At 37.2% G+C, this 20,151-nt stretch overlaps 1 long non-coding RNA gene across 1 annotated transcript; it reads left to right on the top strand.

Moving 5' to 3' along the window:
- The first annotated feature begins 10,498 nt into the window (after nt 1–10,498).
- LOC131350090 (uncharacterized) lies at nt 10,499–10,973 on the top strand. The gene is made up of 3 exons (XR_009204129.1): nt 10,499–10,606; nt 10,716–10,811; nt 10,924–10,973. It is a non-coding gene; the product is annotated as an uncharacterized LOC131350090 (long non-coding RNA).
- Nucleotides 10,974–20,151: the final 9,178 nt, after the last annotated feature.

Genomic DNA, 20,151 nt, shown 5'->3' with positions numbered 1-20,151 from the left:
CACACAGACACAGCTTACCCCTTCCCCCACCCACCCTGTCTTCCATGGGGACACCTGACCGCGAGGGAACACAACTTTTCTCACAGAATATTTTATATCATTTTTGGGGATGGGGTGTGAACAATATGCACAGAATTCTCTGAACATTTCTATCTATAAATAAGGCTCATGTGTGTTATCAGTTTCATTTTGCAGCAGCATCAGTCTGTTTCAACATGAGCAAGAGATACAGTGTCTATTAGGTTACTGACCATATCTTTGTGAATAAAAGTGATACTGAGACCGAGAGCAAAGTGACATTGTCATAGTGGTAATGGTCAAGAAAAATAAACCTGGACTTCCTCTTGCACTTCTTGGAATAAAAGACAGGGTTCGTCTTTCCTCTAAGTTTGCATTTTCAGAGTCAACTACAATTGTGTCATACCGTCCCAGAAAAAATAAAAATGTTTTTGTGATGTCCGCTCCTGACAAGAATGCTGCTGCGAGCAGTAGGGAGGACAAAAAGCCAGACAAGATTATGAGTTACAACAAAAACAAAGGAGGAATCGATCATCTAGACAAGGTCATTGCCATCTTCACATGCAAACGGAAGACCAAAAGATGGCCAATGGCTGTCTTTTACAATATACTGGAAGTCTCAGTATACAATGCATGTGTAAATATTTCCTGGAAGGAACATGGGAAAACCCTACAAGAGGAGGCTTTTTTGGAGGAGCTGGTGAGGACCCTGGTGAATCCCCACATGGAAAAATGACAGTGGTTGCCCCAAAATCAAGCCTCTGTCAACTTAGTGAGAGAGCTTCATGCTACATGCAGACCAGAAAGCTGCACAAGGAACTAACCAGAGGATGCCAGGGGGATCAAGAGAAGGAAGAGCCAGACCTGCCCCATTAGCAAGGACAGAAAAACCAGTACCACTTGCCACCAGAGGTGGACAGTAAAGAAGTACATTTACTTGAGTACTGTACTTAAGTACACTTTTTGAGTATCTGTACTTTACTTTTGTGTTATTTTTCTGGATACTTGTTACTTTAACTTCACTCCATTTGAAAGACAAATATTCTACTTTTTACTCCACTACATTTCTGTCCAGGTCATCGAGTAGAAAGTAGTTACGTTATTCAGAGGATGATTTTTTTCACTCTTGTAGCATCACCTGTCGTAAAGTTCAGTGGTTTACCGTAATTTTTTGAACTCAATTGATCAATTGCTGGCAAAATGGACGAAGATATGCTTTGTATATTATACACCACCAACACATTGGTAATGATGTTAGTTAACACACAAAAACGTATTCTGTGTCCAAATTCTCTTACTATGAAATTGTAAAAAATAGTCCTAAATAGTATTCAAAATTAGAATTAGTATGCTCTAAATCGTAGTATACTGAAAAGAGTATTCCAAAAATTCCTGGATGGTCTACTACTTCCAGTAGAAATTCAAAGTGCAGAACAATGCACACTCTAATGGGTAATATTGCCCACAACGCATTGCACACAGGAGGGAGGAGCCTTGAGAATGGTGTAAATGCATATTAAAACGATGTAAATGAAATGTGGAAATATATATAACTCTTTGTTAAAGCAGTGTTGCTGTAGACTGAGAGACCATTTAAAAGCTCAGGAAACCTTTGCAGGTGTTTTGAGGTAATTAGCTGATTAGGGTGTGACACCATGACTTTCCAATATTGAACTTTTTCACAATATTCTAATTTTCTGAGACACAGAATTTTGGGTTTTCCTTATCTGTAAGCCATAATCATCACAATTTCAAGAAATAAAGGCTTGAAATATTTCACTCTATGTGTAATGAATCTATAGAATATATGGGTTTCACTTTCTGAACTGAGTGACAAAAAATATTGACCTTTTTCATGATATTCTAATTTTTTGAGATGTACCTGTACTTTTTTGTTGGGGTGGTAGGAGTGTTAAATAAAAATGAAAATGATTATACCCATCTTTTTTGTCAATTCAGTTGTTTAATTTCTATAGGTTTTGTAACATTCTAAAAGCTTTTAATTCAACAGATACTACAAACTGGTCAGTATATTCACAAGGTTGCTACAAAAGGTACTCTAAGTATTGCATACAACAGTGCAACAAAAAACAATGCGTTGACATTTACTTTTTACTTTCAATACTTAAGTACTTTTAAAAACTAGTACTTCTGTACTTTTACTTAAGTAAAAACCTGTCTTTACAACTTTTACTTGTAATGGAGTAATGTCTGACCAGTAGTATCTGTACTTTTACTCAAGTAAGGAAGTTGTGTACTTTGTCCACCTCCGCCTATTAGACATAATGACAGAGACTGGAAACCAACAAAAAGGCAGTGGGGGCCTCTAGTGGCCAGAAAACAGTCCACAACCCTGACAGGAAACCAGTAGATATCAGTTTATATTCCTTTTTCATCTTAAAATGGACATAATAAAGCCTTCAAAAGTCATAATGGACAAATCAATATGTATAAATTACACCACAATGTACCATATAGGGAAGGAGACTCCAATAACACTATGAAACTTTCATTTATTTCAGTCATTTTCATTCTTTCTTTCTTTTTTGCTTGATCTGTTCATTGAACTTTTATAATAATAAAAGGATAAAGATACAGGAGAATAGAAACAACATTTTTTCCCCACAATCAGTTATACAAACCAAAAAAAACCCCCTCAATATATAATTATAAAGTGTGTCAATTATGTACAGAAGAAAGTTTGAATCAGAGTTTAGAAACTAACTAACTAACTATAATCACAATTGTTTACATCAGCAAACAAAACATTAATATAAATTATGTATACACAGTGCACATACTTGTAGTCAATACACTTTTGATCAAGATCAAGCCACAATTATAAGGACATCCTAATGATTAGACTGACCAACTATAGAAGAATTCACATAATCAGAAAAAATAATAATTAATGGCCCCAAGTTTCAGAAAATCTGCCAGTATTGCCCTTTATTGTGTACCTAATTTTATCCAAATGAATGAAGCTCATAACATCTTACTGCCAGTCATCAAAAGATGGAGGGAGAATTTGTTTCCATAGCAGAAGAATATGCCATCTAGCTAATAATGTTAAAAAAGCAAAAGCGTTTGCAGAACATCCGGACAAACCTGTGACACTCGGAGGAAGTCCGATAAGTGCAACCAAAGGACAAGGCTTGATCTGTTTCTTTGTCAAAACATTCAAGACAAAAAGATTTATAAAAAGATTTATAGCCAAAAAAAAGTTATGGATCAAAATTCTGGGACCAAATTGGTAATAATTGCTGGACAAGGGAATTACTTTTAGGAAAACGTGAGACGGCAGTAAGAGGACCACACAGTAGTGCAGCTGGTCAGGCCGGGGAGCAAGAACCCTCTTCAATACTGACCCAAGCTGGGACCCAATCACAGAGCCCGAAATGACTCTGAAACCAGAACAGTGTAGATTGTATATTTGTCACCCAGTTGTAAAATAAGAAATTATGAAGGGCAAGCCCACCCTCAACCTTTGGCTTTTGACGTATTTCCCTCCGAATTCTGGCTTGTTTTTCCCCCAAAAAACAGATGAAATGTGTGGGTTTAAAGTCTTAGATATAATAAATAATAGATATAATAAATATAATAAAGTTTTAGAGAGAAAATGTTGAACACACTGAAATAAATACAGAAATCTAGGCAAAACGTTCATCTTTACTGAGTTTAAATGACCAGCTAGAGAAATGAGGAGAGCTGACCAGAGAGCAAAATCATTCTGAGACTTTGTGAACTGTACCAGCTCTCCCAATTGTTCAGTATCAGTAACATTCATTCAGTCAGCACAGGACATCTGTGCAACAGGACACACCAGTCACATGTCCAGTATTTTGATTGTGGAAAAAATGAGATTTCAAATAACAGGTTGTTGTTTACACATCTAGATGTAAATATCTGGAAATGAAATCTGAGAATTCTGGTCTATAGCCTTATATACTTTTTTGGAACTTAAAGCCAAATTGTCTTCAAAGTATAAAAAAACATTTGAGTATTTTCAGAGGGGACTGTACAAAAAGTCTTAAGTGAGCGAGTGTGTATCTCTGATAGAAACTACTATATATTAACTGTACCAAGTCAGTGTGTTTTATGAGTATTGTTCATTTCCATCAATCTAACCTAACACTAGCCTACAATCTCCACAGAAGGTTGATCTGAAAAAGAGACCTCAGTCTGGGAATTCCTCCACATCTAAGAGTACATCCCCTACCCTGACTCCATCGCCATCCACAACTCCTAAGCCTCTAATTGGTGAAACCCTGTCTTCTGCTTCTTCCCAACCATGTTCTAAAAGTAGTGGTGGCTCCAGCAGTGGCAGCATCACTGATGAAGGTCAGTGCAAATAAAGATGATCAGACTTTATGGTGTGTAGGAATGTACTCTCATTCACACTATTGCAGTTATACAGTAGACATACTGATGACTAAAAATAATCAGAATGAGACGGTAATAGGAGCAAATGAAAACATTTATTAAAGTAAACTATATAAACACTATACAACTATAAGTTTATTTACAAACCCTTTTAACCCGTTTATTTATTTTAAACCCTAAAATGAAGCAGTATGTAAGCCTCAGCATGTCCAGTACTTTACTAAAGATACACAGATGATGTATGACATGGGCCAAATGTCCAACTACTGCATATCCCAGAGCCCTCTTCATTATGTACATTTTATTTTAATATTTATCCTAAGAATGTCCTTTTTTTAGCAGGCTGTGATTGTTATAAAATTAGCTTTTGATGCTTGTTATTTTAATTATTATTCCTTAATTACTCATATTACTCATGAATCTGAATATAAGACAGCACATAATATAAGTTAAAGCAGAGTGAACTTCCCCTGAGCAAAAACAGCAGCTAAACAAAGGTTTTACTCACAGCGAACGCCTCACGGAGAGCATGCAGCTTCAGGCCGATATCAGTTACCCCTCTCTCTGTAAGATGGTCCCTAAGAAACAAAAGATTTACATGCTTAGTGTATTAAACATACATTACTCCTTTATACCATTAAACTGTGAAGAGAAGCGTACCAAGTAAAGGGCACCTCCATCTCCTCTTGGCTAAGGCTCTCCTCACTCTCCTGCAAGACACATTAGCAATAAATCATTAAAACTCACACAGTAAATGTTACAGCCTCCCATTCAGGGGAATAGCAGCATCTGTAGATACACATCAGGTCTGAAACACAGAATTACCTCAGAGTCGTACTGTTCCTCTGAATCACTGTGGGGAGAGTCAACCTGCTCCTGCTCCCAGGTGGAGGTGTTCACCTGACCATCTTTAGCCACATGCAGGAACGTGCAGGACACCTTTTTAAAGGTTTGCTGTTAAATTAAAAAATATATAAAAATGAAACATGTAACAAAGATGGTGATTACCAGATGGTCAAAGTAGCGCGTCTTGGTGGTTTTAAACCAGCAAAATCCACTCTCAGGACCCCTTATCATCCCGAGGAAGTATCCCTTAACGTCCACTGCCTAGAAATAGAGAAACTAAACATTAGAACTTGTAAAGAAGGATGTGTGTGTGTTTGTATCTCAGCTGCAGCACTGTACAATACCCCAGACTGGGAGTTGGAGGAGTCTGCAGTGTTGTACTCAACATTACAGCAGGTGCTGTTCAGCTCACCAGCACTGAGGGGCTGTGAAAAGTAGAAGATGAGGATCATCAGTGTTTTTTATCATAGCAGTTTCACACTAACACTTTCAAACATTCTGTCGCTTGGAAAATCCAGAGATCAGATTTAGTAAATAAATGACAGGTTTGGTTACCAGAACAACAGCTGAAGATGTGGAGTGAGTTTCTGTGGGTAGCTGCGGCAGGATTGGTTCAACAACCTTAAGACACACACACACACACACACAGACACAGACACAGACACACAGACACACACTTAGACAAAAGCAGCCTACACGTTTCAAATGTAGTTAAAATATTTTACTGACACATACCTGGAGGACTGAGGGAGTATCTGACGATTCTCCCAGCAAATCCACAGCTTCTGCAATAAATTAGTTTCATGTAAGTTTAATTACAACTAATATTTTCTGTTAAATGTAAAACATTAAAATGGCCAAATTTATAAGGTAGTAGAGAGAGAGACCTTGTAAATTTTTCTCTCCTTTCTTTCTAATGCTTAAAAGTTAATAAACCTGTGAGTTAGTTAGCTAGTTAATTTGTGAAGAAACAGACTAATTGTAGCATTAGTAGCTTGTGTAAATTCACTGTACATGTGACTGATTAAACTCTCTAAATCCTCAAGTCCAGGCGTCCTGATGAACTCCACCTCCCCATCAGGATCCACACGCTGCCGTCTACTCAGAGGGGCTTCTTGATTGCCATCCTCTTCGTCCCGCCTCCTCCTTATGCCCTGGCGTGGGACAAGCGTTATCATTGTGGCAGGAGCATAGTACATACCAGCCACAATGTTGTGGATGTCGATATTGAAATAAGGCTGGGGCAAAGGAACTGTTGAAGGCTGTGGACTCCCTGAAGGTGGTAGCCTCCTCAAAGGGGATGGGGTCCGGAGAGGGGATGGACTGCTCACAGGGGATGGGGTCCTGAGAGGAGAGAGGCCTCTCACAGGTGGGGATGGGCTTCTATCAGGGGACAGGTTCCTCGTTGACACCTCATGTTCACCACCATCTCCAGCTTCATTTTGCTGAGCAGGTCGGCTGTTGTCGTCCTCGTTAGCGCTGAGCTCTCTGTTGTAGTTGAGCTCATCTTTTGGAAACACAAACGTCTCCCTCCGTCTCCCTGTGTCAAAGAAGATGAACAGACAATGAAACACATCTAATAACATCTCATAAAAGGAAGCAGAAAACCTTATTTTAATAGCACTGTGTATGTTTTATACAGCAGGAAAGCCTCACTATCAAAACAAGAAGTATTTACACAAGTTATATTACTGTAATCTTCCTATAACACTGCATTAAAAACTATTTTATTTACATTTACAGTATTTACATTTTAGCTGCATTTATAGGTGTTATACAGGGCTCTTCCAGTATCACGGCTTCACTGTTAGTCACACTGTGCACTTATTTCAATGCTTAAAAATATCTTCCCCCAAAAAATGCAGATTAAAATACATTTCTATTACAGTCTATTACTTTAGCACTTTCTTACTCCAGTGGTTCACATCCCCTTTGAGTCCAATTGTGTCTCCTCTCAAAAATTCGCCCTTTATCGTAAATTACACTACTCCTAACTATTTTATTCACGACAGCTAGAAACAAAACCTTGCTGAACAGAATTGAAACAAACAGCTTGATATTTTTGCCTAAGCTGCACTCTACATTGCCACACTAGCTCCATTTATTTGTACCGATTGGTTTTGTTCAGCTAGCTGCCTTTCCTCACAGCCCCTTTCTCTCTCCGCTTTAACAACTCGACAAACACGGACAATGAAAAATCCTTAAAATAATAAGATACTTCATGTTATTGTAAGTATTTTAACTTATTCTATTCACTCCATCAAAAAAAAAACTAACTAGTAACAAGAGTCAATAATGAATAAATAATAATAATAATCATAATAATAAGCTGAAATGTCCGGGAAGCCCAGGGAGTGAAGCATAGCTGAAGTTTAAGGCAGCATGTAGCTGTACAGTTAGAATTCAAGCTGTAGGACCAGTTTAAAGACGATACGACCTTAAAAAAAAAACAAAAAAAAAACTCCTGTTTACGGCATCTACCGAAAACCTCCGAGAAAAACCGAACTGTACGGAAACCAGCAAGTTATACAAATTATATATTTTACATTTTATAATTTGCTCCTGCTGAACACACTCAGTGTCCTCAAGGTAGGATGATCTTTATCCTTTAATGCCACACTGTTTCTACAATAAATCATGTTAAAGTGACAGTGTTACAGTCTAATGTTATGTAGCACACAAGACACCTCATCTTGCCGTGAATTAGCCTAATGCTAGTTACCGTGCTAGCGAACCTGGCTACTGGTTTAAACTACACAATAAAATCATTAAGCTCGGTTTAAGAATTTATTTTATTTCCACAATGAAATATTTACCCCATTAGAAGTCCATTCTTAACAACCCCTTCTCCTGGTTTTAATAAAATAAATCGTGCTTAGCTTTGTGATTCAGCAGCTAGCGCGCTAACGGACTTTAGCCGATTTTTAGCGATTTCAATGACAGTGTAATATTTGGACTAATCATATCTACCGAGAGAACTTGTATATTTGTTGTAATTATTTAACACTTTATTGGTTATATTAATGTGAATATGATATTTCTCCTAATAATAGTTCACCTGCTAGTGAACATGCTGCTGCTTTAAATTACACACTAAAATCCTGAACCGAGTTGATGAGCTCGGGTAACGAGAATTTAGTTTATTTCCATAATATAATATTTACCCATTTAAAAGGTGACTTTTCACACCCCTGAGTACTGGTTTTACATTAAATCATGACTAGACTAGTGATTTAGTCAGGTCTAAAGGACTTAGTTACAGATGTATGTTATATACCTAGAGAACTTCGCTAATCATTTCATTTACACAGTTAGCATCATACTAGTTATCGTGCTAGCGAACTCGGCTACTGGTTTAAATGACACAATAAAATCCTTAAGCTTGGTCAAGAATTTATTTTATTTCCAGAATGAAATATTTACCCTGTTAGTAGGTCACTTTTAACAACCCTGACTACTGGTTTTACACTAAATCATGATTAGCCTTGTGATCCGCTAGCTAGCGCGCTAGCGGACTTTAGCCGATTTTTACCGATTTAAATTACACTGTAATAGTTGGACTAATTATATCTACATGTCTATTTGTTGTAATTAGTACACATTTTATCGGTAAATATAATATAAATATAATGTTTAGCCTAATGTTAGTTAAGCTGCTAGTGAACTTGGCTGTTGTTTTACATTACACACTAAAATCCTGAACGAGTTGATGAGCTTGACCAACGAGAATTTCATTTATTTCCACAATATAATACTCATCCCCATTAAAAAGTCACTTTTAACAACCCTGACTACTGGTTTTATACTAAATCATACTTAGACTACTGATTAATCAGCTCTCGCGCTAAAGGGCATGGTTATAGATGTACACCGATCAGCCATAACATTATGACCACCGACAGGTGAAGTGAATAAGACTGATGATCTCCTCATCATGGCACCTGTTAGTGTGTGGGATATATTAGACAGCAGGTGAACATTTTGTCCTCATAGTTGATGTGTTAAAAGCAGGAAAAATGGGAAAGTGAAAGGATTTGAACGAGTTTGACAAATGGTGATGGCTGCACGACTGGATCAGAGCATCTCCAAAACTGCAGCTCTTGTGGGATGTTCCCGGTCTGCAGTGGTCAGTATCTATCAAACGTGGTCCAAAGCAGGAACGGTGGTGAACCGGTGACAGGGTCATGGGCGGCCAAGGCTCACTGATGGACGTGGAGAGTGAAGGCTGGCCAATGTGGTCCGATCCACAAGACGAGCTACTGTTGCCCAAATTGCTGAAGAAGTTAATGCTGGTTCTGATAGAAAGGTGTCCGAATACACAGTAAATCACGGTTTGTTACTTATGGGACTGCATAGTCAGGGCGCCCATGTTGACCCCTGTCCACCACTGAAAGCACCAACAATGGGCACGTGAGCATCAGAACTGGACCACGAAGCAATGGAAGAAGGTGACCTGGTCTGATAAATCAAGTTTTCTTTAACATGGTGTGGATGGACGGGTGTGTGTGCACATGGCACCAGGATGCACTATGGGAAGAGGGCAAGCTGGCGGAGGCAGTGTCATGCTTTGGGCAATGTTTTGCTGGGAAACCTTTTGTCCTGCCATCCATATGGATGTTTCTTTGACATGAACCACCTACCTAAGCATTGTTGCAGGCCATCTACACCCTTTCAAAACAAAAGGTTGTTTTTACTGTAAAGAATGTTAGTATAAATCTGATATGATAAGAAGCACTTATGATCTTCATGCTCTACATTTCACAGCCGCTCGATGCTGATGAGCCGGACAGTGCCTGCCGTGATGTTCAGTGTGTGTCTGTAGTCTCCTCCCTCTCCCAGGTATTCTACACTGCTGTAACTGAGATACAAACACACAAACATCCTTCTTTACAAGATCTAATGTTAAGTTTTGTTTCTCTATTTCTAGCCAGTGGACATAAGCAGAGACATCATTGGAATGATGAGGGGTCCAGAGAGTCGGCTCTGCTGGTTTGAAAGCGCAGAGACACACTGCTTGACTCGCGAGGTAATCACAGTCTTTATTACTCTGATGAAGAGAATGGACATTTTTGAACTGACATGATTTTTAGAAGAGCACTTTTGTGAAATGTGGTTGTAGATCTTGAGTTTCATCTAATTGTCTTTTACAGGGATTCCCTTATTATACCAGTGATAAGGGGAGTTTCACTGGCATTCAGGTAAGGGATTATTCGTTGTGGCATCACAAAACTTTTGTTAATTGCAGTGACTAATTGTGTTCACTTTAATTTGTTCTCTTAAGGCTGAATCTGGGAGGGTTACAGAGTTCATCTCCTGTAACCGAATGGAGACATCATTCGTCGTGCCACATTATTTTGTGGTAAATTTATTGCACTGTCATGAAGTGTATCTTGTAGTTAGTAACTTTTAGAATTTTGTCAGTTGTGCTTTTATTTGTCTTCAGTGTGGATATTTTTTTTATTCAACAGCAAACCATTACAACGGTAACCTGCACTTTGCGGTATGTGGCTGAAGATGGACAGATGTTCACCTCCACTTGGGACTATGATCACAACGACTGTGAGGTAATTCAGACTTTCAGACCTGATGTGTATCTACATATGCTGCTATTCCCCTGATTCGGATACTGTAAAATTTACTGTGTGAGTTTTAATGATTTAATGATTTGGCTTGCAGGAGAGTGAGGAGCGCCTTAACCCAGAGGAGTTGGAGGTGCCCTTTATTTGGTACGATCCTCTTCACTCTTTAATGATGTAACAGTGTATTGTATGTTTAATATACACTAAACATTTACATCTCTTGTTTCTTAGCTGCCATCTTTCAGACAGAGGGGTGACTGAAATCGGCCTGAAGGTGCCTGCGCTTCGTGAGGCGTTTGCTGTGAGTAAAACCTTTATTCAGCTGCTGTTACTGCGCAGGTAAAGTCCACTCTCCTTTAACTTTTATATTGTGTGCTGTCTTATATTCAGACTCTGCTTGCCAGCATCCACAAGCAGAACTTCTTGTTCATGGCTGGAAAGAAGATCGTCATGCGACTGGCAGCAGCTAACAACCAGGTGACTTCAGAATGATGAAAGACTGTATCACTTTTGTGATGGAAATAATTTCAGTTTCTCAGCCATAGCCAAAGTGAGTTACAGAGATTTTTTCGTTTGCTTTAACAGGATGCAGTTGGTGTGCAGTTGGCCTACGAGACCCTGATTCGATTCCTGAGGACGCCTTCCAATCAGGAATCGATTAAAGCAGAGCTCAGCTCCTGTGTAAGCTAATAAACGCCTGTGTGAAATGACAGATGTTTAAAGATAAAAGATTTTGCTAATATAGAAAACAGGACTCCAATATGTAAAGCTAATTTATTTTTGTATCTTTTCTACTCTGTGCAGGACCACCACTACAACTTCCTGGATGTTTTTTTGAGCTGATTTTCTTCAGCTACTTTATAAATGGCTCAAAACCTCAGCCAGTAAGTGTCTTATCAGGAGATTTCTAAGTAATGTTTGAGTTTCAGAACATGGTCTATTTGATCTGGTTTTCTTTTTCCATATTTTTTAAACCTGATAAGACATGGCATTAATGAAGCTTGTCTTTCTTTCCAAAAGTTTAAGGGAGGTTTCTTGGAGCGCCTGCTTGCGCTCTTCAGCATGTGGGACGTGGACGTGTGGGAGCCTGCAGCAGAGCTGTACTTCACAGTGCTTATTGTAAGTGTTGAATATCTTCTGATGCCACGATCCACAAATTCTCAGGATTGTATCTTAAACTCAGTGACACTATGTTGGATGTGTGTGGAATTTGTCAATAGGATTACCTTACAGAGCTTGCTGAAGTACTCTTCACTCAGCCTCTGGAGCTCTACAGTGACCCAGCAGCCTTAGCCACCACAGTTCAGCGACTCCTCAAGCTGCACGTCCAGCTGATGATGGACATTTTGGAGGAGCTCTGAGCAATGTCTTTCCCCTTACCCACTTCATCTTTTCTTCCTCTGTTTCATTTCATCTTCTTTTCTCTCACTTCTTTTTCCTACATTGCTCAGGCTCCACACGTATATATGAAATCATTTTATTTCTATTTTTGATCAACTTAATATTTAAAAAATCTCTTTTCTTTCCTACAGGTTTGTACAGTGAACCCCAGGACCTGAAGAAGGGCTTAACCTTAGCATTTAAGATCCCTCATCCCTTAATAATCATCCCTTATTAATCTATCCCTCTGTTCCTATCCCACTCCCCCTATTCCCATCAATAGCCTATAGATTGGAAATACATGTATAGAATTGTTTAGAAATTAACTTATTTGTATACTTCTTATAGACTTTGCTTAAATAAATGTTTATATTTGTTCCTATTGCGGTCTCATTCTGATTATTTTTAGCCATCAGTATATGTATAAAAGTTTCCTTTAAACGCAACACAAACTGAATTTTTCACTCATATACAGATCATTTTTACAGAATTTCACAACCTTTAAATGGTTTACTAAAATGTGAAAAATAACAAATATATTATATATTTGTTATTTCATTATATATTTTATTATATATTATATTCAGTGTTGGGGAAAGTTACTTTTAAAAGTAATGCGTTACAATATTGTGTTACTCCCTAAAAAAGTAACTACTTGCATTACTTAGTTATTTTTTTTATAAAAAGTAATGTTATGTTACTTTTGCGATACTTTTTCTTAAATTTGACCAGTAGACTGTAGTCTAGGTCTGACAGCATTAATCATACTGCAGAATTACTCTTACTAATATAACTTGTGTAAATACGTCTTGTTTTGATAGGGAGGTTTTCCTGCTTTACAAAACATACACAGTGCTATTAAAAAGGGTTTCTGCTTCTTTTTATGAGACGTTTTTAAATGTGCCACATTGTCTGTTTATCTTCTTTGACACGGGGACACAGAGGGAGACGTTTGTGTTTCCCGAGGATGAGCTCAGCTACAACAGAGAGCTCAGTGACGCTGAGGACAATGACATCTGGCCTATGAGAGGTCTCTCTCCTGTATGGATCCCACCACCTGTGAGGATCCCATCCCCACCTATGAGAGGTCTCTCTCCTGTATGGATCCCACCACCTGTGAGGATCCCATCCCCTCCTATGAGAGGTCTCTCTCCTGTATGGATCCCATCACCTGTGAGGAGCCCATCCCCACCTATGAGAGGTCTCTCTCCTGTATGGATCCCACCACCTGTATGGATCATCCGTTTCCCCGTTAACTTGGTTTCTATTTCCATGGGAGAGGTGTTCAAAAGTTCAGAAGCTCAGTCATCACCTCATGTTCATCACCTCATATCCATGATGTATGGTAAGTATCTGTGGTAAGTATGTGTGATAATTATTTCACCCCTAGATTTCAGCATTAGTCTTTTTTAATAATTATGTAAGTATTTCAGCCTTTTAAACCTTTAAACCCAGCCTTGATACCTTCTCGTCTGTTGTGTTGGAAAAAATTTTTTAAAAAAACATTTTGGAGCTAACTATGTAACCTGTTTCCAAAATTTTCAGTAGACCCAAGAGCCCAGTGTTCATGCTCAGGCCTCTTCTGTAGTTTTTTAAGAACACCTCTTATGAGCTCATAGCCCATAGTTCATAGCTACATCATTCGGTCACTTTATGAATCTCGGTGTGATTGCGCAGGCATCCAGAGGATTCTTACCACCATCTCTAGCATAATCTCTAAATGTAAATCATTTTAATGATATAATTGTGGTATGATTAAAGTAGTTATGGCATCTAGTTAAATATGTGAGTCTTGTTTTTTTTGCATTTGCATTTAATTTGTATTAAATGTATAGGATTTTTATAATTATAAAATTATAATATATTAATGTTGTTTATTTATGTTATGTGTATTATCGTCATTTATATTAATAAATAAATAAATAAATAAATATAATTGTATTGTTGTTGAATTATGCATTGTTGTAAATATGTAAATATTACATTTTTAAGACTTTTACTATTAAATTATACAAATGTGTTGTGGTATAAAATGTTAAAATATTATATAAAATATTAATATCAGTAATAAGTGTACAGTTTGTCATTGCTTGTAAATAGTTAATACATTATTTTTTGGTTCATTACACACGTGTCTCAAGTGTCTTTTTTTATAACACATCATAAACATTTCTCATTTGTTTCTCATATAATTACACAGTAAAAAGAGTAGAGTATTGCTGTATTACATATCAGTATTTTTCTAAAACAACAGTCATGTTACTGTGTGAAATGCTGTGAGAGAGAGAGAGAGAGAGAGAGAGAGAGAGAGTGTGTGTGTGTGTGTGTGTGTGTGTACTGAGATGAAACAATTAAACAGTTAAACAACAGCATCTCACCATATGCTACTGAATACTAGAACACTGAGTTATATTTTTGTGTGTGTGACTTGTCTTGGCATTAACTGTGAAAAGCAAAGAAAGAATTTCATTGTACAGGGAAACTTGTTTTCCTCACTGTGCACAAGACAATAAACACTTTGAACTGAATTGAATTGAGTTGTTTATACTGTATCATATATGTAGATATAATCATATATACAGATATGAGCTATATTCTAATCCATTTTAATCTTAATGAAAACGTATGAAAATTGCACTTCCACAACGTGTTTCATTTCCGTTTACCAAAAAAATTTGATGCTTTTAAAAATTCTCAAAGATACAGAAATAATTTTCTGCACGATTCCCTCTAGATGGCGCCATTGAGATGTTTCAGGTTCTTGTTAGGGAATATTTGACGGTCTCAGCGCGCCCTCTGCTGGTGAAATAGAAATCACAGCGTCTTCATGACACCTTTATTAACCATTATGAATGAGTTTTATCTCCTAAAGTTACTGTAAATAATGATAAAACATTTAAACCAGAATGAATCTGAACTAACAAAAATAAATCAGCATGTTTTCCGCGTTTCTTATTATTTGTCCTTTATTATTTTATTAGTATTTTACTATTTATTGGGTTTATTTGATGTCCAGAGAACGCTCTCATGGAAGATCATGTCTGATTATTTTTAAGGCTTCATCCAGAATCTATTCAGCTTCTGTTTCTGTTGACATGTGAGTCAGAATATAAAACACTCTTACGGCTGACAAGTGCATGAATTCTACACACTGTCTCAACACAGTAGTTTATAAAGATTTAGGTCACAACAGAAGATGATTTTTACCTATTCATATTGTAAAGACTGAGCTTTATGGAACTACAGTGATTGGTACAAGCCTCTGAAATGGCATGTTCCATTAAATATCTACACCAATACGAAGGTCATTGGAAATACCAAGATTGTGTGCACGTGTGCATGTGTACGCATGTTTGTCTAGACATGCTGGATGGGAGAGTATGTGATGATAGGATGATATATTTTAGTTTGTAGTCTTTCAGTTAGAACTCCATCACCATTTCCCACAAAAATAATAATAAACATCATTTATTTAGAGTAAGCGCTCAGTGTGCTGCCATTGTCCAGTATAAAGTCCATTATGATTAACTCATGTTAATAAGAAGAATATGAACAATAAAATAATTACAACACAGGACAGCTGTTCTAACTGTTAGATAAGCTTTATTAACTCCACTGATCAAAATGTTTGCTTCCAGTTCCCTTTTAGTCCTACTGCCAACACCATTTTTCCATTTTCAGACAGATCACATTTATCTATGACAAGAAGCAAGATATGCCACAAATGATCTAAAACCACACCATCAGACTGAGCTTTGTCCAGCAACTTCCATGTACATTAGTGTCTTAAAAATCAATTTCAGCCACAGCAGTATGTCAGAGCTTGAGATGCATTTCCTCAAAACACCTGGAATCAGTTATAAATGTTGCCTGCACAGACAAAACAAGGACATTTTAAGACACATTGAGGCCATTTCTGTCATAAATGAACACACTTAAATTAATACACTAGCCTTCAAAATAAGGAATGTACAAAACAGAAAAGAAATATATAAAAGCTGGACACTTTATAGCCTTGCAAAGGCCATAATAAAATACATAGTGGGGTCCAAATGTCTGAGACCACTAGTAAAAATGCTTCTTTTTGGCATTTTTTTCTAATTTAATACATCAGTTTGTTTTACAGATTATATTATTTGACAACAACTTTCTTTCTTTCTGCAAATCTTTGAAATTTATGCAAGATGCCTTTCTGAGCTTCTAGCATTTAGCATGTTGCCTTTTTTGCTTTAAATGAGTGTGTGCATTTGAGCTGCATGGACACCACAAGTTTATGCAAAACCTTACAAGCCATTTTAGATCAAATGCATCAGTGTGTCACTTGAACACATGCTTCAGTAAAAAAGATCAGACATGAGGAAAATCTGACCTTTAAATAGACACCTAGAAAGAGTACAGAATCTTAAAATAACTATTGTTTACTTTCTATATTTTAAATAGGAAAAAATGCAGTTGAAGAAAAATCCCGGATTATTAATGTGGTCACAGAATTTTGGACTCCATGCGTAGATTTGTTGTTTTACCCGAGTTGGTTTCTTCAAGTCTTTTGTTTTGCGGTGATTGAATGAATCTGACATTTGACAAATTCAGTCTTTCAGCCTGTGAAATGTTAAAAAAATTTTTTTTTTAAAAAAACCTGTGAGGGTGGACAAATGCAAACTTTGTTTGCCCAAAATTAAGAGATGACTAGAGCACAAGCCTCCATTTAAGAATATTGAGCATTAATAAGAGCTTAATCCTAGAAGGAAAACAATGTTTTCTACAAATAAAGTTTAAAAGCTTAGGTTTATTCTGATTCAGCTGATTTTTTTTCAGTGGACATAATCAATACATTTATCACATTACAATTATTTATGTGAGTAATAAACCATATAAACATACTGTGATAACACTTTACATTAAGGCTCTGTTAACTTACTTTATTTACTGCATTAGTTAACATTAAAGAAATGCTTATATGAAAGCTGATACCTTCTTTATAACAGATCACCTTAGACCCTGAATCTCTTCTTGGAGCTGGATTTGATTTGTATTGTGAAATGTGAACTGACAGAAACTTCTTAACAATTACTGGTATACTTATGAAGAACAATTTACTTTAAAATAAATAACAGAACTGTAGGATGGGAATAATGAGGATTTAAGTGTTTTAAACCTAAGTGCCAGAATCTCTTCACAGAGCTTTAACTATGTGGTATTTCAAGATAATCACAGCCACATACAGTGTGATGAGATGAAATAATAATTCTCTTGAACTCAAGGTCTAAGACACATGTATGACATTCACAGTGCTGACGAGACTAAGCATGCAGGGAGGGGCTATGGGTAACAGTGGGGGTAAGTACACACATGGGTAGAGTGTAAGTATAAGAGTATAGGGTATAAATACTGAAATCACAAAAAAGTACATTCAAAATGAAAATAATACATTATAGAAAACACAGGGTCCAAAGCTTTAAAGTGCAGTAATGCTTCTAAAAGTAACCTGAGATGAATGAAATTTAAAGTGACACAGTGTGTAGTAAGGTGTTAAGTCAGTAGCCTGTGTTATTCCTGCTGCCACCTCTGTATGATGGCCTTCTGTACAAGTATAAAAATAAAATTTCATTCAAGTCATTTAATTCATTTATTATTTTTATTTCATTAAGTGGTTACAGGCTGGTCTTCTTGTGAAAGTATATAAAGAGACTTAATGCATTACTTCTATACTCTGTGGTACCTGATAGTAAGTCTCCTGTATTAGGTCAATTCTCAATCTCACCACAGGATGGCAGTATCGGATACAGCTTATATAAAACAAGGCGAAACCTAGAACTACCTCATCATCATTAGATTACATATCCAACAGTGAGATTGATTTGTTGTGAGAAAGCCTAGTGCGTAAATTGATTGAAATAATAAGTTGCTGAATTTTCTCAGGAACAGTCATCTAGTTCAATTCAGTGAATGTCAGATGATGTTTGTGTGTTGCCAGGTGTGTGGTTTTTAGACCAAACAATTATTTCAGGTCTTGTGTGTGGCACATGTTCCATAATACTTCGTGCCAAGTAAGAATGTCACTTTTGAGAAGTTTTTCTCTGCTGACCAGACACAAGGAGTGAGTTTTGACCAGTACCTTGCGGAACTGCACACACTAAGTAAGACTTGTGAATTTGGAGATTTTAGAGACTCAATGGTGAGGGACAAAATAGTCTGTGGAATTCCTGATAATGGTCTCAGGGAAAGACTGTTATGTGAAGCAGCTCTGACACTGGAGAAAGCAGTCAATATGTGTAGACCTAAAGTTAACTACAGCTAGTAGTTAGTGTAAGTGACCTTTCATCTGAGGGTTTCATCAGTTTTCAAGATTCTAACACAGAAGCAGTCACCCACACGTTACACAGCATACAGATCAGAAGAGTGAATGTCAGAATGAATTTACTGAATGTCATGACTTTCTGCTGGAAAGCTTTAAAAAGGTCTGTTTGCAGGTCCGAAACCGGAGACAGTGGCTGATTTCTGGAGAATGGTTTGGGAGCACAAATCTGCCACCATAGTCATGCTGACTAACATAAGAGAGAGAAAAGAGGTAAAACACATGAATATAGCCCCAGTCCTTGAAATATTTAACAAATTTCAATAAGCCTTTCAGGAGGTCTAACAGGTCATCTTGGTCTGCAAGACATCGCAGGAGAGACATTATTGTTGCAGATTTTGCCTCCACATCTTCAACATTTACTCTTTGGGGTTTTCATTCTTTGCTGCTTTTGCTTTGCAAAATGTGTTTTGCTCCTCTTTTTTAATGGCCTGCACTGCAGCATCTTCTCTATGTAGTTCCTTGGCTTGTGCACAAGTTATTTCAGCAGGTCTACACATATTGACTGATTTCTCCAGTGTCAGAGCTGGTTCACATAACAGTCTTTCCCTGAGACCATTATCAGGAATCCCACAGACTATTTTGTCCCTCACCATTGAGTCTCTAAAATCTCCAAATTTCAATATTTCATTGTGGAAATAAATACTGTGACCTCTACTACTCTACTACTCTGATCTCATGGAAAACCAGAAAACAGCCAACAGTAGCATTATCTACTTGCGAAGCAGAATACATGTCCTTATCATCAGCCATTCAGGAATGTATCTACTTAGAGCAGCTACTCAAAGGTATGGATACATACCAATACGCACAAACAAAAGTGTATGAAGACAACCAAGGTACAATAGCAATAGCCAGAAACCCAGTTTACAGGCAAAGGTGCAAGCACATTGACATCAAGCAGCACTTTATAAAGGAAACTGTGAATGATGGCAAGGTAATCTTGGAATACCTACAGAGCAAATGGTTGCTGACATTATGACAAAGCCAGCCACTAAGCTAAAGTTAAAGAGGTTTGCTCGAGACGTGTTTGGTACTTAAAAGAGTAAAAGGTTTATGTTTACATCGTTTATGTGAAAGAGAAGCCTTATTTGTTATTTTGTTTTCAGGTAACTTAATAAACTAAGAGCAAGTGTGGGTGTTAAGTATTGCACTCTTACTCGTTAGATTACGGCATCAGCTGAACTACTCTTGTTTTATTGAATGTATTACGGTTCATTTGGGTGTGATGTCATTACGTTATACAATGCACTCTATGTAAAACGTTTATAGTGTTAATGTCGGATGTACAGAGCCGATGCTTGTTCAAGTTTATTAATAAATGTTCCAAAGAAGTTGATAATGAGACGTGTAACGTTTTGTTTGTTTTCATACGTGTGTTCAAGCCCATTCAAATCCATTTTAAAACAAATGAGACAAGTCTTTAAAGAGCAAATGGTGGCATATAAAATAAGAGCTGTGTCTGTGCTTATGGTATCTGTCTGCATCTCAGTCTGTCCATAAGCTGAGGTGTTACAAACAGCAGAACTGATTACTGGAAGAGTTTAAGAGTGAACAGATATTTAGAGACTTTTCCAAGACAGAATATGA

The sequence above is a fragment of the Hemibagrus wyckioides genome, unplaced genomic scaffold (genome assembly GCF_019097595.1).
Source record: "Hemibagrus wyckioides isolate EC202008001 unplaced genomic scaffold, SWU_Hwy_1.0 Contig20, whole genome shotgun sequence".
NCBI classification, from domain to species: domain Eukaryota; kingdom Metazoa; phylum Chordata; class Actinopteri; order Siluriformes; family Bagridae; genus Hemibagrus; species Hemibagrus wyckioides.
This window is presented reverse-complemented; position numbering and strand designations above follow the sequence as displayed.